General features: G+C 38.0%; 1 pseudogene; it reads left to right on the top strand.

Annotated features, from left to right (window-relative positions):
• The first annotated feature begins 18,117 nt into the window (after positions 1–18,117).
• Positions 18,118–18,837, top strand: LOC119528866 (annotated as a pseudogene).
• The last annotated feature ends 277 nt before the right edge of the window (positions 18,838–19,114 follow it).

Genomic DNA, 19,114 nt, shown 5'->3' on the forward strand with positions numbered 1-19,114 from the left:
GTCATATTCTACTTTGCCAGGGAGATTTACACCCCTGGGAGTCAGATCGCATATAGGAGGGAGGGCAGTGAGTTCACCCGCCAAGTTGGCTTAGCTAGAGGGAGAGGGCCACATCTGAGGAACAAAGAGGTACTCAGGGAGAGACTCTTAGGCACAACTATAAGCAGGTTTAGCTTCTCCTTTGCAGTAACGAGCCTCACAAGGGCAAGTACCATGATAGAGGGCCCAGCACATCAAACTGTCAGTCTTCAATGTGAGAACATCAGCAACAATCCAGGTAAGGAAGCCCAACATCCCTGCATTTCCCCCCGACTCCTCAGGGGGCCCCTGTATATATATTTTTATTCTCTGGTCAAATTACTTTGGGATGTATCACTATTTCACACTAACCTATGCAAACCTACCAGGTCTCACTTCCTATTAAAAGTTCCATGTAATTATGGTATTTGAACAAACTGTGCAAGTTAAATTCTACCATGCTGGATTTTGATGACCCACACTTACCTTCATAAGATGGATCTGATCTGCATTTGTATTTTGAAAATACATTTGTATTTTGTAGGTTACAAAGAGACATGTTGGATGCAATGATTTCTTTATGGAAGGCCCAGACAGATGAACCAAGATCAATAAATTGCATTCTTCTAAAGTAGAATCCCTGCATAAGCATATATGCTTTTCTTGAAAACATATTTCTTGGATGTAGTATCCAGCCTGGTCTAAAACACACCTTCCTTCATGATGCCGTCCTCCAATGAAAGCAGAACTCATAAGGGTTTTGCTTTTCTTTCTGTTTTTTTCTTTTTCAGGTATCTTCCAAAGAATTTTTGTTAAAACCTGAATACATGGAGGAGGCTGTCTTTGAAGCTGATGTTTGGGCTACAACCTGGGAAATAATCCAACATTTTCGTCTCATCCCAAGGAAAGGATGGAAGATATATGGTCCGGTTTATTCATTCATTAAACTAACATGTGCTGAGTAATTATATATATATGATTAAACACTCAAGATGCAAAGATGAAGAAGACATTGTTGCTCTCCACCATCTAATGGGGGAGACAGACAGATAAATTAACAAATATAACACAAAGTGGTTAATTTATGGGTAATTGATATATTTTTAGTTTCCTCATTGACAATATATATGCTTTTCAATATTACTGAAATATTACCTTTTGCAGTGGAGTTGACATCATATGTCTCTTTATGATCTTGTGTTCTCTAGCCTCATTAGTCTCCTTTACTTTTTTTATTATTATTTCTTGCCATTCTTTTAGGACCCAGGCCTTCAATCAATCAGTTCTATCCAGTTTTCCCTTTGATGAGCTGCAGGGGAAGCATCAGAAATTTTAGTTGGTGTTTTGGCCTCATATTGCTTACTAAATGTGATTAAGATCCTAAAGTCTTTTGGCAATGCCGTTGGTTGAATTTCCAATAAAATTATACATTGAGACATACTTGAATCAAAGGCAACAACAGGATACTTTTTATTGATACACCATTCCCTTGAGTCAAAGTCTCAAATTTTAAAATCATAAATTTACACACAGAGTCATTAATAATGTATATAATCATCAATTCAAGCTGCCTTCACAACTTTTTCAAAAGCCCATAGGATTCAGAATACCAAGTTTATACCTGAAAAGGATATATCTTAAACTAATTACAAAAAGTAAAGAATCTCAATTAGTCAAAATAAACTCATGAATATTTACAAAGATTTGCATGCCTTTTCTCCCAAAGAGTATCAGGACTTGACAAGTCATTTTCTCCTCTTTTTCTTTATACCAAATGGACTTATTAACAGTGATTAAAATGATCAGAAGTGAAGTGTTTAATAGAGCCGACATTTAGGTGCTCATAACTGTGTCTGAAAGTTACCCTATTATTGAGATGGATAGGAGAAGTTACTATGTCATTTTATCTTGTTCCAGTGGGTTCAGCTCCGTGGACAACATTATATTGCCAGAGGGAGGTCAAGAAGTCCATAAAGTTTAAAATAGGATCAAGAAGGAAGCTCACAGAGTCATAAATTTTCAGAATTCATAGACCCTGAGCACCCTCAAACTTGTGTTGTCTCTGTACGAGTTGGGATTTATTCTTTGCCCATAAACCAACTTAATGCAATAGCATAATTGAGTTTTAGCAATTTAAGTGCTATTTATTAAAGTAAAGCAGTAACCTGTTATTAATTTAGGGTAAGAAGAGGTATCCTAGACTATAATAGACTACAGATTATGTGCATGTGTGTGTGTGGCTTGCATGTCTATATATTTTCCCTTAGTTACATTTATGTCTACATTTACATATATTTTTAATTTTTCTTTTAGCCTCCAGAAGAAATTGATTGTTGCTAAGTTGCTAGAATGTAAGGAGTGCTTCTAATCTAGTACATTCATTCTGGGTAACAGAATCCTAAGAGCAATTTTCTACTGTAGCACTAAATCCCTTGGTTTAAACTCCCATATATAAAAATAAAGAATGAATCTTCACTAAATCTTAATCAAACCATGGAGAGGTGGCTGTGGAATAGTTTACTTAGGTTTAACTGTAGATGAAGACTGGCTCTAACCTTAACACTCAATCTCACTCTTCCTTAAATTGGTGGCATGCATTCTTACGTAAAATTGGCTAAAGAAATTGACTCTGGCTTCTGCAAGTTCAGATGCTCTTCTGTGATTTTGTATGGTTCTGTTTAAAGTTCCAAAGGCAGGATATTTGTCTATCTTGTTTGCTTCTAAATGTCCTGTGCCTAGATGGTGCTAAGTTCTGTTACTATATTAACTATCTCTCTATCTTCTATCATGGTAGCAATGCAGGCTTTCCTGTATAACTGTCATATGTTTGCTTATATGTAACCTATGAATGAATTCATATATATATTATATATATACACACACATATGCACACACATATATACACATAAATACATACACGTGACATATCAATTTTTCCTTTTTTACTAACATGTCACCATTATTGTGTTTATTTTAATTATAAGGAGGAAATTAGTTTGAAGTTCTGAGGACATTTTGGATCTAAAAACAATTTCCCCAACTTATCAGCTGGGTAGCATGGAGCAAGATAATTTAATTATAATGCCTCTCTCACAGGCTGTTGTAGGTTTAAACATGATATGTACATGACGTGCTTAGTACAATGTTTGGCACCTAATACATGCTCAATCAATGTTATTAATTACTGGAGGTGGTCTTATTCACACTTTGTGATTGAGGTGCATGGGATATGATAATTACAGGGTTATAGAGTTATTTGGTGGTATGAGAAGAATACTTAGCCAAAGTTATTGACAGTGAGATCCTCTATGGCTAACAAGGCCTAATCAGCCACAGCATAATTGAATTGCTTATTTTGACTTTATTTAACAATCAGTTCTGTAGAATTAGTTACTATCAACTATTCAAAATGAATGGAGTTCCTGCTAGTGAAAGAGTATTTTTCAAGCTATGCTTTCATTATTTGAAACTTTATAGTGTGAGTTAATGCAGGTTTCATATCCAAAAATCCCCAATGCCCAAGGTTAAAATGTTAGTTTGAAAAATGATATATATCAGATCATGTCAATCCATTAGTTCCACTGAGTTCTAGGTTTCAAATGTTATTCAAAAGCCAATTACTCGTAAGTTATTTTCTTAGGCACATAGGACTACATGGGTGTATGGAAAATAACTAGAATTCTCTTTGCATATTTACTTGGCATGCCTGCACACAACTGCTTCAAAGTTTCAAAAAGCTGCTCTTACCAAGCCTACAATCTCCTGAATTCAATCAAAAAAGGTTCTGGAAAATCACCGCTGCTCACTAGATATACTATCCAGTTATGTTCCGCAACTTCACTGGGTTCTAGGAAAAAAGACCTGCATTTGTTCAAACAGGGTCCACCTTTCCAATGCTGCCTGGCTTCTGGGGCCCAGCAATCCTCCTCTCAGACATGGATGCCTTTTCAGTGCACCGTGGCCACCCCAGGCTCACTTCTGCCAATTTGGGTATCTTCTTTGCCCCTCTGGTACTAGAGTTTGGGGTTCTGTATTTACTTCCGGAGGGTAGAACAAAGTGGCTCTTTGCATAAAAAGAAGGGGAACCTATTCAAAAAGTGGGATTCTGCAGAGCTAGATGCGTGGGAGTTAGTGGGAGAACCACTGAAGGAAGATGAGCGATACAAGTGAACACTTGTAGGGAGAAAAGGAGGCACAGCATACAGGAATCAGAATCTGTGGGTGAGCCACAGGGAGGTCAGGGAACTTGCTCAAGTTGCAAAGCTAGCAGCAGTCATGTGTCTCACACATTAATCCCTAGGATATTACTTCTGAATGAATCATGTCATGATTTGTTAAGGATGGAATTCATGGACTGAAGAAGATGCATAACTTATTTTCTTCCATCTATTGCTTATGTTTACCCCAACTTTGTGCCTTATTTCTATCATTTGCTCTTGAAAATTTGTAAGCAGGTTATTATAAATACAAATATAAATAAATTTAATAAATTTGTAAATATAAAAAACAAATACTTACATAGTACTGATTGTGTGCCAGGCACACTCTAAGCCCTTTACAAATTTTAACTCAGTGATTGCTAGGGTAATATCTAGAGATATTTTAGTTGTCACTATTGTGGGGTGGGGGTGGGTGTTGAAACTGCATCTATTAGGTAGAAGCCAGGGTGCTGCTAAATATTCTACAATGCACAGGAAAATCCCCATCCCCACCCTGAACAATTATCAGGCCCAAAATGTCAATAATGCCACTGCTGAGAAGCCCAGTATTAACTTATTAATCCTCATAAACCCTGTGAAGTAGGTACTATTATTATCCTCATTTGACAGATGAGAAAAGTGAGGCACAGAGAGGTTAGGTAACTTGCCCAAGGTCACACAGTTGATTAGTAGGAGGCTGGTGTTCAAGAACAAGCAGCCTGTCTCTATAGTCAATGCCCCCCTACCACCACACCAGGCTTCCCCTCTCTCAGGGTTTCTATACAGGGTATCTTTGCTATTTTGAAATCTCACCAAGAAAAGCCATGCTCCACTTTATTTGCATTTCCTTACCTCCAGAACACAGAGCTAAGACAACATTGGCTTTGTTCTTTGTTGACCATTCCTCCCACTGATGCCATGCTATCCCACCAGAGTGGGTATGTCACACACAGGGAATCTCCCCTTTGCCTAACTTGGTCTCAGCACACAGTTCATTCTTAACACTTCCTTGGAATTATTTGATCCTCTCCTTCATGACTTCCCACCTTCTGGATATTTTAGAGCTAATTTCTGTCTATATTGGAAGGTAGGTGAAGGATAATGGAATACACATTAATCTGCTTCATGACAAGTTAACATCTTTGAAGAAGGTGTGACTACACAGGAAAATTACGAATAAAATTAAAAATTAGCCCATTATCTGGGTTTTCTTTAAAATAGGACTTCTTAGATGCTTCTATTCCTCTGATAACTCTAATTTAAGTATAAATACATTATTTGACGGTTATAAAAATTATGTGAAATTGCATGATGAATCCATCCTTACCTTTAAAAATAAAAAGAGGATTAGGTATTTATTTTATCTCCCTGCAGTACTGTGTATACATTAATTGGGAAAACACAGGATTTCCAAGCAATATGTGAATTCTGTCACATAAAATATCTGAAGGAAAATATATCAAAGTTGCAAGTTTCAACAATGTGTGGGTGGACAGCCTTGCTCTCAGTACGTCAGAACCAAAGGGTAATAATTAGGCTTCCTTTTGCTTTCCTCCATAGTGCTGGGTTGTTCGTTTTGTATACATGTAGGGAAACCATGATGCATTAACCAGAACTGCCTGGATCTTCTGTTGCCATATCATGGATAGTCTGTGACCTGGAATTACCCAATGTGACAAGCTGTGGCTGACTGTAACTCCCTTTTCTTTCCAAATCTCCTCTCACAGCAAGCATCATTACCACCCCAGGTTCTGCTCATGGATGCTGAATGACTGTATACACAGGGGCACTGAGAAGGGGAGAGGGAAGGAGGCTCATGAGAGGGAATGGACAAACAGCTCCATCCTCCAGCAGTTAGAAGGAAGAAGACGAGGAACCAGTAAAGAAGACATAGAAGTCAATGGGGTAGGAGAAAAACTAGGAGAGTGAGGTCTTCTGAAAACCAAGGGAAGAAAATGTGTCTGCGCAGATACAGTAAGCAACTGTTAAATTCCATGTGCAAATTGAATAAAATGGGCTAATGATTGATCATTGGTTTTAGTAACATAGAAGCCATTACAAAACTTAACAGAGGTCCATTCAGTGGAGGGTTGGGGACAAACTCTGTATTGGGTAAAGCACATGCAGGGAGGTGAGGAAGAGGAGGCAGCGAGTATGGACAATTCTTTTGAAAATTTTGCTATGAATGGGAAGCAAATAAAAGGGCAAAAGCCAGAGGGGGATGTGGGGTCAAGAGAGGATTATTTTGTTTTGTTGTTTAGATTAGAGTTAATATAGCTTGTTTTTATGTTGATGGGATTAATCTGGAAGAGATGTGAGATGGGGGGTGGGGAGAGGGAGAGAGAGAGAGAAGAGAGAGATCAGTGATAAGTGCAGGAAGGAGCACAACTCTTGTGGAGGTGAGAAGAAGTCGAACCCACTGCAGGTTGCAGTAGGTGGCTTTAGATATGAATGAGGACACGGGGACAAATCACCACTTTAACCAGAGGTTAGCAGAGTATGGGGACAGGTCTACAGGAATGTAGCCTGGTTTCCCAATCATGGAGTTAGTTCTGTCCATGAATTTCTTTGCTCCCGACCACTGTAGGTAAGCAGCTCTCTCTATTCAGCTTAGTCTAATGACCCTCCTATCCTGGGATCACCTCTGACACCAGAAGCAAGGGGCTGACATCAGATGCAGGGACGCCAAAGAGTGAAGGGGAATAAGAAGGCCCTTCCTGCCCAGGAGTCACCAGCCCACTTTGCTAAGTCCCTCTCGTTCTGGGATTGCCTCTCCATAACAGAAATTGTCCTGAGGCCATGTCCCAGGGTTTTCCTGCTAATTTCAGCTGATAACTAGGAAAAATGACTTTTGTTTTTGCTTCCCTTAGATAATTGGAAGTTTGGAGCCAGACACTGTTGATCTCTGTACAGTTTGCTGCAGAGGAAAGAACAGAAAATATTGAAGCTGGTCTTTGCCTTTGAAACATTGAAACTAAGTACCTATGGACCATAATTCTTCAGTTGAGCCAGGCTCATGACAAATGGCAGAATCACTAAGTGTTATCAATAGTGGTTCTAAGACCAAAGTTCTAACTCTCTTTTGTGCAGTGTATCTTAGCTAGTGGAAACTTACGTGTGCAGGGGCAAGATGTTCCTCCCTCATTAGGGTAAGCAGTGGCCAGAATTCCAGGATGCTGGCCTGCTTCTCAGTTGGCTGGGGAAAATTTGTTCTGTCGCACCTGTCCTCCAAATAGGTTTATCATGTGCCTTCATCATTTTGAATTGATGGTCTCTATGCATTAAGAAAAAGTAGCATAATTCCATTGTGTTACATTGTGTTACTATGAGGATATACAGGTAGAGACAGTGCTCCCCATCCCCACCCAATAACCAAGCTCATCTTGTCCTAGAAACTGGTCTTCTAAATCCCAGTGAGGGATCTTATGTGGTTGTTGCTTTCGTGGTTGCATTTCTTCACTCATGCAACAAAGCTTTGTGTTCCATGCTATCAGTGTTCCTACTTTGGTTGAAATAGTGACTGGAAGCCAAGGTTCTGGAGCACCACAACTTCTCATTGTATGACATTAGGCAAGTTACTCAGCCCCTCTCTGCCTTACTTTCTCATCTGCAAAATGGGGAAAACATTAGTACCTGCCTCCTGGGATTGTTTAGAGGATTAAATGAGCTGATACCCATAGGTGGTTAGCGTAGTGCCTGGCCAACCATTGGTACTGGATGTTAGCTGCATTCTTATTCCTGGCCCCATGCTAGATTTGGAGAGGCAGACAGATTCAGCCTTTGTTCTCATGGAGTTTGCAGTGGAGTATACAGGCAACTTCATATATTTGTTTTAAGGCTCCAGCTGCATAATAAATGGAAAAAAGCTTTATAACTTAAGTTCTTTACAAATGCAAGGCATTATTATTGTTACTTGAATTCCTCACACTCCTAAGGAAGAAAAATGACTTTAATGATGTGCATTAAACTAAATAATGAAGAGTTTAATTAGTTTAAACTGTGGGATTCTGTATGAAAGACTTTTTAGGTGGGCTGGAGCATTGCTTTTTGGAAATAATGAGTCCGTTTTAGGGTATTAAATGAGTTCCTAATGCTTTAAAGAATGAATGCACCCCCTGAAGAGTCTTCCTTAGGATTGACTTGGCATGAGGGCAAAGAGAGTGCCTTGTTTTCCAGACAGCTATTCTTCCTTCCAATCAACCATCTCGGGCCCTGTAGGAATGGCCTGCTATTAGGTAAACTTCTTATTTGTTATTAGTTTCCATTCTACTTTAATAGGTTTAACTCTTTTAATGTTTTATTTCTTTAAACATTAGTGCTTTAGTGCTCTTCCAATGTCCTTTCTTATGGAACTTTAAGTTATCTAGACTGGCACAAGAAATTATTTAAAAATATAAACTGATTCAAATTTATAAATTTTTATTTATAAACTGACATACAGTGTATGTCAATAATTAGCCTGATAGCTGAACTCTTGGATCACTTGACCATTTAAATATTAATATAGACTTTCCATAATATCTTATGTTTTATATCAAATACAGTCAAAAGGGGAAAAGATACACTCCAAATAACCAGCATTTGATAGCGTGTACTTTCTGAAATGCCCTACAGAAACATTCCCAAGAGGGGGACATCTGCAAAGCTTAACATAATATCCTGTCAACATGGCTTCTTCTCCATGCCTAGGAGAGACGTGTCTAATTTCGTGGAAATTCCCATCCACTTACCTGCTCCTGGAGGTGGGCAGTTTTGGGTTTCATGGGTGGGGATAGAATAAATCAGCCATTTTTCTTTGAAATAATATCTATAGCACTTCAAGAATGATCTGCTTTCAGAAAACAATGCGCTTGGTGTTTCATCCTGTCATTTTTTAAAGGTAATCTGTGGAGAGGGGGGTTGTTAAATCAATATTATGCCTTTGACAGATTGCAAATGCCCAGATAACTTAAAAATTCAAATATTTTAGAAAATAAAAACTCACAGGCTAGCAGTTGTCCTCGTCTAATAATCAAGCATTAGGTAACATACGTTGAGTTTCATACTCTATGTTCCTTAATAAAGGATGGAAGGTAACAGAATAAACCCCTAGAATTTGCATATGTGATTAAATTGACATCATAAAATATAACTAGTCATACAGAATAAATTCAGGGAAGAAATGCAAGTAATAGTCTAATAATATCCAATCTATCATAGATCACCTTTGTACAAAATGGTGGAACAAGAAAGTTTTTTGAAAGAAAAGTTTAAGAATAAATTTGTCATATCATGCATTGGAATCAGATGGACATGGGACTGAAGCCTGGTTCTGCCACTTAATAGTTAGTGAGTTGTGATGGTTAAGTTCATGTGCCAACTTGGCTAGGTATCCAGTTGTTTGGTCAAGGAAGCACTAGCCTGATTGTTACTGTGAGAGTTATTTCATGGATATAAATCATTAGTCAATTGATCGCATCTATGTCTGATTACATCTACAGTCAATAAATAAGACTATCATTGGTCATGAGAGATGTTTCACCAACCAGTTGAAGGCCTTAAAGGGAGAACAGATGATTTCAGCAGTCAGAAAGAATTTCTACCTCTACTTCAGACAAACAGCTTCTCTTGGGGACTTCATTTAAACTTTCATCAGTGTTCCCATGTCACAGCCTGCCCTACAGAATTCAGTCCCCATGGTTGTATAAGTCAATTCCTTCTAATAATCTCATAACTTACTTATATATATTTATATCCTGTTGGCTCTGTTTCCCTGGGGAACACTGACTTAATACATGTATGATCTTGGACATTATGATTTTTTTAAACAAGTCTGGTGCTCCTTTTTCTCTGGAGATAGTGTGTATAATAATGGCCTATCTTTTAGTATTGAAGGAAAAAATGTGGGTAGCATAATTTATGTAAAGCCCCTTAGTTCATAGTAATACTTTACATTTTGTGTATATGTGTGGGTTTGTTATGTGGATATGAGTAGTGTATGCTATGTATGGTTTTCTGTACATTTTCCTCTTTTATATATATATGGGCATTGAGACGCTGGGTCATGAAATCCTTTCCACAAGGATGCACAGCTCTTCAATAGCAGAATAAGCTCTGAATTCCAGACAAATCTTACAAAGTTTCCATGATTAATGTAATCTTTATAAAGGTCAGTATGTCAGTATATCCCTCTAGTTCCCATTTCTGCAACTATCAAGCATGCTCTAATAGATTATCTCTATACCTGAACTTGATTGAGTACTACAATGAAACAAGAAAGAATTGTATGTTAGTACTCAAGTGAAATAAAACACAAATCAGCATGATATAAAATGGAGGGGAAGTCTTCAAGATGCTGACTGGAAGAAAACCAATTAACTTGAAACACAAGTTAAAGATAAGTATGGTAATAACCTGCTGGCTGTTTATTTGTTTTGGTGAATGGGAGAGAGAATATCTATTCCATTCACAATGTAAACTAATCCTTGTAATAGATTGTCAAATATTAGCATATCTAAAACTTTGGTTCTTCACTCAGGTTTTACTTCCTTTCACCTACCTTTTGCTTAAGCATACAAGTTTTGCTAGGCAGTAATAATGATAATTAATAATATCTCTACCTGAATTCTTCCAGGTGTTATTTGAAACTAGCAGTCTATGCTAAACATGAGTCCCTTGTGAATTGATAGCAATGTAAATGTAGTATCACTAATAATAACACACATACATACGCACACACTCTTCTAGTCTATGTGGGAGATATAAATAATTATATTGATTCCAAGATGTTGACAATATACATTGGGAAAATGTTATTTATGATTAGTTTATGTGTGACAGCAATCTCCAAAAAATAGTACCTTAAACAAGTGTATTCATTTCCTAGGGCTGCCATAGAAAAGTGCTACAAACCTGGGGACGTCAAATAACAGACATTTATTCTCTCGCAATTGTGGAAGCCCTAGTCCCAAATGGTGCTGCAGGGCCACCCTCCCTCTGGCTCTAGGGGAGATTAATCCTTGCCTCTTCCAGCCTCTGGTGGCTGCTGACAGTCCTGTGTCTTCCGCAGTCCAATCTCTGCCTTCGTCCTGCCCTCTATTTGTGTGTCTGAGACTTCTCCTCTGTACGTGCCTCTCATCTTTTTGTCTCTTATGAGCACACTTGTCATTGGGTTCAAGACCCACCCAGATAGTCAAGGGTCATCTTTTGAGATCCTTAATTTAATTACATCTACAAAGACTCTGTTTCCAAATAAGGTCACACTCACAGGTTCTGGGAATTAGGACGTAGACATTTCATATTGGGAGCCACAATTTGACCCACTACAACAAGGTAGAAGTTTCCTTTTCTATTGTAAAATCTAGGTAAGCAACCAAAGGCTGATATGATTCTCCACACTGTGTTAGAAGCCCAGATCCTTCTATCTGTTTTTTCCGCTAAATGTGGCTTCCTTTCAGAGAACCAACACATAACTCAAGAGGGTTTCTCCATCCATCTCATCTGCTTTTAGCTGGTAGGAGGAGAAAAGATGAAAATGGGGCAGTTTTTCCTGAAGTTGTTTGGATGCATTTATACTTACATCTCTTTTCAAGAATAGTCAAATAGCCACACTGAGCTTCAAGAGAGGATGAGAACAGTCCTTATTCCAGGAAGTCATATGCCCTGCTAAAATTTGAAATTTTATAAAATATTGAAGGTTGGCTAGCAGTCTCATCTACAGGGAATCTGGCAGAAGCTTTTGCCTTGCTAAATCACCAACCCTTCCTCAGCCCTCTCATCCTTTTCTAATTTGAAATAAAGGCTCTAAAAGCTCATCTCCCTATCCTGGCCTCCCCTGCTGGTCAGGGTTGCCATATGATCCAGTTTTGGTCAATAATTGAACAGAAATTGCTCATGGAAATAAAAAGGAAACTTTCCTGATGAAAGAGATAGACTTGGCTTGTGCTTGGAGTTGGTGCTACCATCTTATAATCACAAGAGTGTTTCCAACAGGTTGCAGAGCTGCTGCCCCTGATGTGCTAATCTCCTTAGTGTGTGAGAAATATAAGCTCCATATTTTATCCCTTGAGAAGTTACCTTGCAGCAAACACATTCCTGTCTCCACTCCAGACCTTGAGATATATACATACATATAGATGATAGATAGATAGATAGATAGATAGATAGATAGATAGATAAAGATACAGCTAGATATCTAGCCATATAAAGCCACATATCACTGGGGAGTATAATAGAGTCCAAGAGAGGAGGGACTTTCATGGCTCAGATCATCTGGAAGCAGCTGGTTCCTGAACATTATAAGATTAGGAAGATTTGGAAGTGAAAAAAATAAACTTCCAGGTGACTTCAAGACTTCACTGAGCTTTTATGACCACACAATTCAACAGCTTGGATTGTTGTAATTACTTGTTACCTGCAACCACTTAGACTGTCACCTTAAGGGCAAAACTATTGTTCTAAGATGGATCCTACTTTGCACTGCTCAGCTGTGGGGTTTTGGTGTGATGATGGACCCTAGCCAGGAAAGGAGGACCAGAAGAGACCTAAGATTCACCTAAGAAATCAAGGTATTATCAGAGGTACAAAAACTGGATCTGGAAGCTAAGAGGGGAGGGGAGAGGGTCAAAGTTTTGGGGAGTTTAAGGAGGCTGCTGTTGTTGAAAAACATGTCCCCATTCTCTGGCAGTCCATATTTGCTGCAGCTTTAAAAGAATTCAGAGCAGACCTAATTCTATTGAACCTTTTGGTGTAACATCTGGGTTTGTTTTTAATGTTATACCATGCAGGTAGCAAGACTTAAGTTTGAGACAAGGGCTTAGATTTATTTAGGCAGAGCACATGGGAAAATATTTTTACCCCCCAAGATTTAAAAACAGACAAAAACCCATGTAGTACATATTCCAATTTTGGTCACTCAAAATTATACTGAAAGCCAGTAATTAAGTTAGATATGCTTGAGAAGCTGGGCACTGAGCTAACCACAGAGACATTCACTCCTTTACAATAATGGAAAGATGGGCAGGACTCAGAAAACAATTAAAATTAACTTATGGTTGTAAAGGGGAAGCTAAGCCCACCTATGTTTATGCGTAGGAGTCACCTCCAGAGAACCTCTTTTGTTGCTCAAATGTGGACTTTCTCTCTCTAAGTCCAACTCTGCAAATAAACTCATCAACCTCCCCCTGAACATGGGACAGGACTTCCATGATGAATGAGTCTCCCTGGTGACACGGGTAACGGATTCCAGGAATGAGCCTGACCTCGGCATCAAGGGACTGAGAGTTCCCTTTTGACCAAGGGGGAAAAGAAAGGCAACAAAATACGGTTTCGGTGACTAAGTGAATACAAATAGAGTCAAGAGGCTCTCCTGGAGGTTACTCCTATGCAAGCTTCAGCTACATATGTTAAATGGGCACACTATGAGAAGCCCAAGTCAACAGTAGTCCCCCAAACCCTAAAGAATACACGGATCCTTATCTGATACTCTATAAAAGTTTCACTCACTAAGTTTATTCTTCAGAAACTTAAATCCTCCAGAGAACTCTTATGTCAGCTAAGTAAAAAATAATAAGAAGAAGAAAAGAAAACAAAGCATTAGATAGTGGTTGGTTGAAGGCTAATTTTTCAATAACATTCTGCCTTTATTCCCTTTAAAAATTGATGTGTGCACTATGCAAATTAGATCAAAAGTTTTTTGTTTTTTTTTTTTTTTTCTGTGCTCAAAGTGGTCTCTAGAGTCTCAGGAGACCCCCACCTGAGGAGTAAGAACCTGGTATTTCCTTGCCACACAGTGCCATCTGGTGGTAATGCTGCAAATTTCAGATACGGGGTCCCTGGGTTCCAGAGAGAATCTCAGTGGAGGCCATCATTAGAGATGTCAATCCAGTGGGAAAATAAGTAAATATATTGATTAACTTGAAGAACATTTAGCAAAGCTAAAGTTATTTGTTAATTATTCTCATTGGCATTCCTAATAAAAATGAATTCTTTTCAAACAAATACATTCTTATAAGTAAAAATTCTCAACCTATAGGATGCTGCAGTTTGCAGTCCTAGTCATACATTAATGCACAAGGTGAATTGGATATTATGCCTTTCTCAAAATGGAAAATGAGATTCAGGTAGGTTAAAGAAATTACTCAAGCTCAAAAAGCGAAAAAAGAAAAAATTGCAGCTGAAGCCCAAATAAAAATAAAGGCTCTCTATATTTCTAATCCCTGTGCTTTCTTCACAGTGAGCTTGTTTCCTGAAGCTTAGACTGGGGTGAATCAGATTAAGTTGCAGCTAGATGGAAGCATTAGCTTTATCTGGAAGTAGACTTTTGAATTAGGTGATAACTACAGTAATTAAGTCATAGTTCAAAGCCTTCCCTGGTAGATACTGGAGGAAGACTCAGCAAACACTGTTAGAAACAGCAGTGTGTTCTTCAGGTTTGATACAAGGCTTTTCTTGTAATTTCCCCAGACCTTATTTATATGTATGCAACACCATCTTTTTGTCTTTATATTTTAAGCCAATGCCCTGCATTGGGATTCACTCTATAATATGCTTTCCATTAAGAAGCCCATCAACTTTTCAGTAGAACTTCAGGTGGTCCCTTGCCTCCTCCCAGTAGATATATAACTTTCAGAGTCCATCAAAGCATGATATTTAAGGTGGAGTATCTTATTGGGCATCTAGATGACTTATGCCATTCATATCAATGAGACCTTTTCAACCTTAATATCTGTTCCCATGATCTATGGAGTACAGCCTTGAAACTTAATTATGGTGATGTTTCAGGCTGATGGACAGCTTTAAGCATCTTGCTTTAACATTATTAGACAGTCCCAAGTTTCAATGCTATGAAAGATTGAAGATCAGGCTACTGCATGTCTTACCTTCTTGATGATCTGTAGCTATCAGCCTACATTTCTCAGATTCTGTCAGATGGTTTCTTATCTTGTGGCTGTGATATTTCATCTCATGTAGAACTATTGAAATTTCAAGACATTTTTTTAAAAGCCTACCTAAGCCAAGAGATATTACTCTGATGCTGTCATTAAGTATTTGGATCATTTCTATATAGTTTCTTACATTCTTAGACTTGGACAGTGAGTCCTAAAACAATTCCAGGAGCAAAACTAGGACCTATTTATGTTGTATTCATCCAAATTGATCTGGAATAACATGGTGAATGTGCATTTTACAATGCTTAAGCATCATTTGTTCAAAAAAACCATTTGAAATATATCTATATATAGCAAAATTTATCTCAAAAAACAGAACATTTTCATTCTTACAATAACCAGACTAATGAAAATTCCAAATTTCCTTTTTTCTTTACCCCATTTATCATCATCAGAAACAAAGATTTTGGAATTAAAACTTACTTAAGTAGCAGTTTGGGATGATGAATTTGCCCTTCTTCAATTATGTATGCTCTAGAGGGTTGATTAATATAAATGCCAGTTTATTTGTAAGTGAGGGATATATAACTGGGAAGATGCAGAAAAGAACTGGTACTGCCATTTCCAGACCCTTATTTCAGGTCCTAACTCAAATTTAGCTAGTTAATGGCCACAGCTGATAATTACTAGATATAATATTACCTAAAGTGACAGAAAGTACGGTAGCATCAAGGTTAAGAAGTTGCTTATTTTGTTTTAAGAGCTCAGCATATAAAAACAGTTTACAAGGAATTTTAAAAGTGATCACTGAAACTTGTATGTATCTGACTGTTAAATGGAAACCTGTGGTGTTAATCAAACCCAATAATTACTCTTTAATATCACCGGGGAGGTAGCAGCATTTAGAAAAGGTATAAATCAACAGAAGAAATTCAGAGCCAAAGACCTTCAGTTTTAAAGACAGAGATTAAAATCACCAAGTTAATAAGCTCTGCTCAGGGACCTAGAAATGTCAGCCAAAAATTTGGAAAATGTATTCCCCAAGAGCAAGCTTTTCTCGGGTTGGTTTATAAACAACAGTTATCTGCTGTAAACAGACTATTAAGCTTGGGTTTTAGTTTAAAGGTAGTGTTTAGTTAGAATGCTATAAACAGGATTACTTATCCATGTATTATTGTTCATGTCTAATGGGTAGGAAAAGAAAAAATATTACAAATAAATTTTGCATTTGTTTCCTAGTTCTAGCCTTATATCTAGCCTTCTTCTCTCTGCTCCCAGTAATTCTGCTTTGCAAACATCTTCTCCAAATCCAAGACCCTACAATGCTCTTTTTTGACAATGGGGTAGCTCCATCTTACTGCTTCAACTACTTCTGATATTGATACGATCCATCAATATGGCAATCTTTCCCAATAGATTGGAGTTTCCTTAAAAATAACATCTTAGTAATTTTTTTATCTCCATGGCCACTGTTCTTGACAATGGCAAGTGCTTAATACAAAACTGTTGATCTTTAGAATATATAAAGAAATCCTACAAGTCAACAATAGACAACCCAGTTAGAATATAGGTAAAAGACTTCGATAGACGTTTCTCCAAAGAGGATATACGAATGGCTAAAAAGCACATGAAAAGATGCTCAACATCATTAGGTATAAGAGAAATGCAAATCAAAACCACAATGAGATAACATTTCATACATATCAGAATGGCTACTATTAAAAAACAGAAGATTATAAGTGATGGAGAGATGTGGAGAAATAGGAACATTCATTTATTGCTGGTGGGAATGTAAAATGGTGTAGCCACTGGGGAGGACAGGCTGGCAGTTCCTCAGAAAGCTAAGTATGGAATTACCACATGACCCAGCAATCCCCTACTAGGTATATACTGAAAAGAATTGACAGCAAGGACTTGAACAGATATCTGTGCACCAATATTCATGGTGGCATTATTCATATTACCAAAAGATGGAGACAACTCAAGTTTCCATCAACCAATGAATGGATAACAAAATGTTGTATATTCATACAAGGGAATATTATTCAGCATTTAAAAGGATATAAAGGAAGTTTTTATTCATGTAACACCATGGAAGAACCTTGAAGACATCATATGGAGTGAAATAAGCCAATCACAGAAGGACAAATATTGTATAATCTACTGATAAGAAATAATTAGAATAAGCAAACTCATAGAGTCAAAATCTAGAATATAGATTACCAGGGGATATTGGGTTGGGGCAGGGAATGGGTAGTTAATACTTAGATTGTACAGAATTTCTATATGGGTTGATTGAGAACTTTTGGAAATGGATGGTGGTGATGATAGCACAATATTGTAAGCGTAATTAATGGCACTGAATGATATATGTGAATGTGATTAAAAGGGGGAATTTTAGGTTGTATATATGTTATTTGAATAAAAATTTTAAGAAAACATAGGACTGTACAAAATAATTTTCTCACTATGTCTCAACATATCTCTAACCCAGCTAACCAACTTATATTGATCCTAGGCACTGAAAATTCTTACCTTCGTGCCTTGGTTTACACCATCTCTTTTTGCAGGAGGTCCTGACCCTTCTTTATTTTTAAAATCCTTCTTTTCTTACAAGATACAGTCCCTGAAACATTGTTTCCAGACAATATGAAGTTCTCTCTCTCCTTTCTATTCCTGCAGCATTTATTATTTCCCCCAATTCAGCTAGCTTTTATTATTATATGCTATCTTGAGTCATTATTTATCTTGGTAATTCACAGCTAAAATTCCTAAACAAGATTAAGGCTATTCAAGGATGAGCATTATATCTTAGATTTCATTACATGCCAGTTATCTAGAGCACTACAACAACACACTCAGGTGCTAAGGAAACCTGTGTACAAGGAATGCTGGTTCAGTGATAGTCTAATGATGAGACACCATAATACAAATGAAGCGCTTCTATGTAATCATAATGAGCTAGCACCCAGACCTGGATTTAGACCCCAGCTTCCTTCTCCACCCCCTTCGATCCCTTCTGTTTCCGAATCATGGATCTCAGTAAAGTTAGCAAGCTTCGGTCCTTTGTGAAAATGTGTAAGCAGGATCACAGAGTTCTGCATACTGAGGAAATACACTTCCTGAGGGAGTAAGTGGAGTGCACGCATGGTAAAATACCACCTGCTACTCATAAAGCTAAAGCAGAAGAAAATATCAAGGAAGAGAAAACAGTAAAAATTCAGACCTAAAGACAGACAAACCACTAAGTGAGGAAAGTGATCTAGAAATTGACAATGAAGGTGTTATTGAACCAGACACTGATGTGCCTCAAGAAATGGGAGATGATGCTGTAGAAATAACTAAGATGATGGATCAGCCAAATGATAAGAAAGTGGCTGCCACTGATTCCCTAAATGATGGTGAACTATAGAAAGCCATCAACTTGTTCATAGATGCCATTAATCTGAATCCTCACTTGACCATTCTGTATGCCATGAGGGCCAGTGTCTCCAGCAAGTTGTAGAAGCCAAAGGCTGCCATTCAAGACTGTGACAGAGCCCTTGAAATGAATCCTGATTCAGCTCAGCCTTACAAGTAGGAAGGGAACGCACACAACTTCTGGGTCACTGGGACGAACAGACAATGATCTTGCCCTTGCTTGTAAACTGGGTTATGATGAAGATGCTAGTGCAATGATAAAAGAAGTTCAACCGAGGGTCTAGAAAATCGAAGAACATTGGAGAGAGTATGAACGAACACAAGAGGAGTGAGAGACCAAAGAAAGGATAGGAAGTTAAGAAGTCTTGGGAAGAACATGAGAGAGCTCAGCGAGAGGAAGAAGCCAGAGGACAATCAGGAGCTGAGGATGGCTCTTTTCCAGGTGGCTTTCCTAGGGGAATACCTGGAGTGGCAGGAGTGCCTGGGCTCAATGAAATTGTTTAGTCATCCAGAGGTTTTTGCAGCCAAGCACAATCCAAGAAGTCATGGTGGCTCTCCAGGATGTGGCCTAGAACCCAGCAAATATGTCAAAATAAGAGCACTCAAAGG

The sequence above is a fragment of the Choloepus didactylus genome, chromosome 3 (genome assembly GCF_015220235.1).
Source record: "Choloepus didactylus isolate mChoDid1 chromosome 3, mChoDid1.pri, whole genome shotgun sequence".
Classification (NCBI taxonomy): domain Eukaryota; kingdom Metazoa; phylum Chordata; class Mammalia; order Pilosa; family Megalonychidae; genus Choloepus; species Choloepus didactylus.